We start from the raw sequence: 5,450 nt of genomic DNA, 5'->3' as shown, positions 1-5,450 counted from the left end.
GCCGGGCCTCCCGCCCGAGGTTCCCTGCTTGCTCTGCCGACCTGCCACGGGGGTGTCGGGCCTCTGGGTGAGGGGAGCCAGGGGACTGCCAGACATTCACGCATGTTCAGGACGAGCAGGAAAGACCCCACTGTGCCTCCTGGCTCAGGAGTCCTCGCTGAGGCTGGACCCCCAGGCCGGTCCTCGTCGCCTGTCCCAGAATCCGGCCTCGTCTAGGCAGTGGGGGAGCGCCTCTGGGGCTCCCGCGTGGGGCGGGGGCAGGCTGGGGGTGCGGGGGAAGGGATGCCGACAGAAAAGAAGCAGCCAGAGCTGATGGGAGGGGCACTTTCGGGAGGCTTGTACTGAGGCCCCCACGTCAACAAGCTACGCCCATCTTCCAGATGTGGCCACAGAAAATCGGGCATGGGGACCAGACGGAGGCTGCGAAACTAGTGAGTTCTTGCGGAGGGCACCTGACCCCCAGCATGTTCCCGGGGGGCGGGGCTCAGAGTGTGTCCACCACCCTCCCCGCCGGGCCTGGGGACAGGGGACCCCAGCCCGGGGCCCGGCTCCAGGGGCAACCTCGTGCAGCGAGACCGTGGGACGTGTGCGCCCCGGAAGCCCCCGGCCCCCGCCGCAGGTCTGAGCTGGCAGATTCCTGCAGCCCCGTGGGGAGCATGGAAGGGCGGAAATGGTGCCATTGCCTCCAGGCCGCCTGTCGCTGGAAACCAGCTGCCTCCCGTCAGCAGCCCTTCAGGCCCAGGGACAGACAGCCAGGCCTGCCCGGAGCTCCTGCTCCGGCCCAGCCCCTGCCAGCAGCCCCCCTGCCCGGGGGGGCCGGGCTCCCAGCTCCAGCAGGTGGGGCTGCGGCCCGCCCCACGGGTCTGGGTCGGACAAGAGTCCGCAGGGAGTGGGAGGCCAGGCTCAGGAGTGGGATGAGTTACAGGGGGGCGGGGGGGGGGTGCAGAGCAGCTGGAGGGGACTGCCTGGGGTGGGCCGGGTCTGCTGGGTGCGAGCAGAGGTGCGGACAGGAGGACCATGGGAGTGTCGGGCCAGCACAGGCCCAGCTGGCTGGAGGCCAAGGGCGAGGCCGGAGGGCCACCCGGAGCAGGCACTTCCAAGGAGCTGGTCCAGGACCTCAGTGGGCACGCGGAAAGACAGGGGCCTGGAGGGGGGACGGCGGAGGAGGGGACTCTCTCCTGGACACGCCTGGGCCTGTGGATGTGGGTGGGAAGGGACGACCTCTTCCCGTCACTAAGTTCTAACTGATTTGGGGCTTCCCCCTTACGCGTGGGGCGCCACGGGGCCCCACGAGGCTGCTGAGTCTGCCTGCGGCACAGGGGGGCGGGAATCACTCCTCTTCCCGTGACGTGTTTACAGAAAAGCAGGCAGATCACTCCAGTGCAAATTTAGCTGTCGAATATTTGGTAACAGCTTCAGTGCCACGTGTCTCCCGTGTCTCCCGTGCGATGGCCCGTGAAACGTAACAACGGCAGTCGGGGCGGGGCGGCAGGTCTGGCTGCCGTGGGGCCTCGGTGCGTGGTGGTCCCGAACCCCCAGGCAACGTGTTCCCAATGACCTGCAGGCCGGAAGAGGAGGCTCCCTGGGGACGGGGTGGGGGGGGTCTCTAGGAGGAGCTGAGCGCCGGGGTCGGAGGCCGCAGCCTCGCCCACGCCCTGAGCTGGCCTCCCTGGCTGGCCGCCTGGTGCCCAGCAGCCGCAGCCGTTTTTAGCCCCGTTCAAAGCAGGCCACGGCCGGGGCCAGGCAGGCACGGTGACCTCGTCAGGGGTCACCCCATGCTCACAGGGGCCCACGTACGATGAAAGGCCCGGTCCTCGGCCAGGGCCGGTGGGGTCACAGGGGCGGGGGCGGCGGTCTGACCTTGGGGCTGGCACTCCATCAGCCCTGCCCCCCGCTGGACCCCAGACCTGGTCACCAGGAAGCAGCCCTACAGGAACATGCCAGGGCCCAAGGGTGACAGCTGGACATTCACTATAGAGGGTGACAGGGACCATGGGGTGCCTGCCCCCTTCCTGCCCCCGGGGGTACCTGCAGCCCGTGTCTCCTTCCTCCTGGGTCTTGCCCGCTCCATGCCTGCTGGCCTCACAGCTCACAGGGACCGAAAGCTGGGAGGCGTCGTGGGGAAAACAGCACCCAGCCACGAAGTTGTTGGGTGGCCGGGGGGCCACACAGAATTCCCTTGCGTGTTAGACAATCCGAAAGCATTTTGTGTTCATGGTTGACGTCCGGCATGATTCCTTCTGGCTGGAGGCCTTGGCTACCGTTTTCGGGGCACAGAGGACATGCCACAGCGATGATCGTGGACCTGCCCATCTGGAAGAGGCCTGGGTCCCATGGGTAATCACCTGAGAGCGGGCTGGTGGGTAATGACCCACACCTCACTGGTTTGCGAGTTCGCACTCCCTGCGTCTCTGCCCGCACAGCTGCCCCGGGGGCTCAGCGTGCAGGCCTGGTCCCCGCTCTTACAGGGAAGGGGGCTGGAGCCCCGGGAGCCCGTTTTCCTTGGAGGCTACCTCGGTGGCCGCCTACCCAGCCTCTCGTGCACTGTCAGAGCAGTGGAGAGGTTGGGGTGCGTGTACCCAGGTACGGGGGGAGGACAGCCCTGGACTGGGTCCCAGTTCTGCCACTTCTGGGCTGTGTCCCTGGGGCAAATCATTTAACCCCGCTGAGGCTGAGCTTCCTCTCCGAGACCCATGACGGTCGTCCCACCGGGCAGGGAGCTCCGTGGGAACACTGCGCAAATCGTGGGCACAAAGCCCACACAGAATGCGCCTGCCTCAGGCGGCCCCCGTCTGCCCTGTGCTGTGGCCAGGCCACCAGGGAGTGGCCGGGGGCCACGCCAGAGTCCCATGGACACAGAATCACGACTGGGCGAGTGCCCACAGGTGGGGCCTCAGTGTGAGGGCAGGGGGACAGCCCAGGATGACAGCACACGTTGTGAAGACCCCACACCTGTCTCTCACCTTCCAGTGAACCAGAGGTTTCCTTTGCTGCTTGGGCCTCGCCTGGGACCACAGTGTCCCCGCTCTTGGGGGTTGGGCCTGCTCTGGGACCACGGTGTCCCCACTCTTAGGGGGTTGGGCCTGCTCTGGGACCACAGTGTCCCCACTCTTAAGGGCAGCCCAGGCAAACATCAGGGTGGAGCTCCTTCCTTACTGGGCACTGATGTGACCACGTACCCCCACAAGCCTGGGCCTGCAACGTCCCCATCGACCCCGGAGCAGTCGGGCGGTCAGGCACCCCAGCAAACTCACCACCGCCAGTGAACAGAGGGGCACAGGGCTGGGCCTCCTTAGCTTTATCTAGGAAAGACGCTTGTTCAGGCCTCGTGGGCACTTTCTTGAGCTCGAGCGCCCCCTGCTGCTGGCGCGGGGGGAGGAGGCGCTCTGAGGGTACCCCCATCCGGCCCCCTCCGTCCCGGGACTCCCACACCCAGGAATGCCATGGAGAACCAGGGAAAAGACGCTGTGGGTCTGGGATCAGAAATGGGGGGGCGTGCGGGCCTCTGCCCGGGGCCCCAAGGCCGTGGGACGCGGGACAGTTCTGCCCCTGAGGCTCCCTCCCCACCCGGCTCCTTTCTGGGAGCCAGCACTGGGCTTCCGCTCCGGGTTGCTTACAGTGGGGTGAGGGCTGTCCCCACAGAGGGGCTGATGTGGCCCCGCTGGTGTCAGAGGCACCCCACCTCCCTGGCTCCTGACTCACTGCACCAGAGCCCATGTGTGTGCAAGGCAAACAGGGCCTCTGGTCACAAACCCAGAGGTCGCTCGGCAGAGGTCGCTTGGCAGAGGTGGACAGAGACGCGGCCCCGAGGCCCCGGGGGCACGCTGAGGCTCGCGGCCTCCCGGGGACACCACTCAGACGGACCGGCGTCCCTAAGATCACGTCCCTGGGATCGGCAAGCAGGTGTAAGCAGGGCCATTAGGTGTAAAGTAAGTTCTGAAGGCCCTGGCCGAGGACGATAGCTCCAGTGGCTGAGCAGACGGGGCCCCCTGGGGACCGCAGTCAGGCAGGGAAACACGCCTGGTTTTCTGTGACTGGGGCTCCTGCTTCAGGTACACCGGGGTGGGGGGAGCTGCTGGGCCACCCGGGGCCCTTCTCCACTCCTGTCCTCTCCCGCCCTCTCCTTACCAGCTCGTCGCTCAAGGATCTGCCGGCCTTCAAGGGCCGTCTGTGTCTGTCTGATCTTCCCAGAAAGCAATGTGAGGACCCCCAGACACGGCCACGTGACGGGAGCGAAGTGTGCTGTCTGCCACGCGAGGCGTAAGCCGCGGGAGGGGACCGTGGGTCTGTGTGGGGCCCCAGGCACCCGGGGGTGGAGGCCGGCCTCCCCTGCGGGACGGCCACCTGGCTGCCCACACTTCGGCTTCCTGCAGCGGCCGCCACGGAACCCCAGGTGGGCGGCTCCCAGGGAAGGACCGTTGGCCTGGGCCGGCGACACGCCCCGAGGTCTCTGGCTCCCCGGGAGCCCGGTGAGCTCCTCCAGGGCAGAGCTCTCTGTTTTGTTCAACCGTGAACCTGGCCGGGACCGTGCGTGGCACCCGGGAGGTGCCCTTGTCCGCACTGGCTCCCGTTGGATGCGTGGCCGGCTCACGTGTCTGCAGAGCCGGGTCTCCGTCCCGGTCCCTCGGCTGCTCGCCCTTTCCCCATCGGAGCCAGGGACGCGACTGTTCATCCGCCCTCTCCGGGCGGCAGAGGACACCGGGAGCCCCTCTGAGCGCCCGGCCCTCATCTGCCTCTCGGAAGGCTCCGATGTAACCGGGGGACTGAGCGCACAGCTGTCCTGGAGCGTCCTCCTCCTCTCCTGAGTGCCGAGGGCGTCACCGCGTCCTTTGGAGGCCGCCTCGCTGGGACGGCAGGCAGAGCGGCCGGGGGTGTCTGGGAGCACGAGGCTCTTCCCGAGGAGGCCGGCCCTTCCACGGGGACTCCCGGGACGTCTCCTTTGGGGCCCTGCTGGAGGCCACCGGCCAACCCCGCCGTGCCAGCCCGCGGGCTCCTGCTGGCCCCTTCTCCGGTCCTGGCCCCGTGTGACTAGTGTCCTTATTAGGAGAGCCCTGGTGTGTCAGCCTCTAGAATCCCGCCTCCAGGATAGAGACACAATTAATTTCTGCCCTTTAAGCTGCGGTCAGTGGTACCTTATTGTGGCGGCCTGAGCGGATGGCCGCAACAAATTCAATGAGTCACGCAGGACACGAGCGAGAAGGAGGACGGGACAGAGGAAAAGGCTACAGTCTCAGGGCTGGGACAAAGTCTAGAGGGTTTCACACATGCTCAGCAGGAGCCCCGGAGGGAGGGACGTGTGTGTGCAGATGGTGCACACAGCTGTCCTGGGGCAGATGAGCAGGGGTCCTCGGATGAGGGGCACACGGGGTCCAGAGCAGAGCACATAAAACCTCGTCCCCACCGGATGCCAGATACGTCCCGCGTCGGGCACCGTGAATCACCCGGAGCAG

The 5,450-nt window shown here is 66.9% G+C and overlaps 1 long non-coding RNA gene across 1 annotated transcript; it reads right to left on the bottom strand.

Annotated features, from left to right (window-relative positions):
- Window positions 1-902: 902 nt before the first annotated feature.
- On the bottom strand, window positions 903-5,133 carry LOC147578779 (uncharacterized). The gene is made up of 3 exons (XR_015255660.1): window positions 4,129-5,133; window positions 2,029-2,345; window positions 903-1,582 (listed from the first exon to the last, which is right to left on the bottom strand). It is a non-coding gene; the product is annotated as an uncharacterized LOC147578779 (long non-coding RNA).
- Window positions 5,134-5,450: the final 317 nt, after the last annotated feature.

This window comes from Puma concolor, chromosome C1, assembly GCF_028749965.1.
Source record: "Puma concolor isolate L17-30 chromosome C1, mPumCon1.1.hap2, whole genome shotgun sequence".
Lineage (NCBI taxonomy): Eukaryota > Metazoa > Chordata > Mammalia > Carnivora > Felidae > Puma > Puma concolor.
This window is presented reverse-complemented; position numbering and strand designations above follow the sequence as displayed.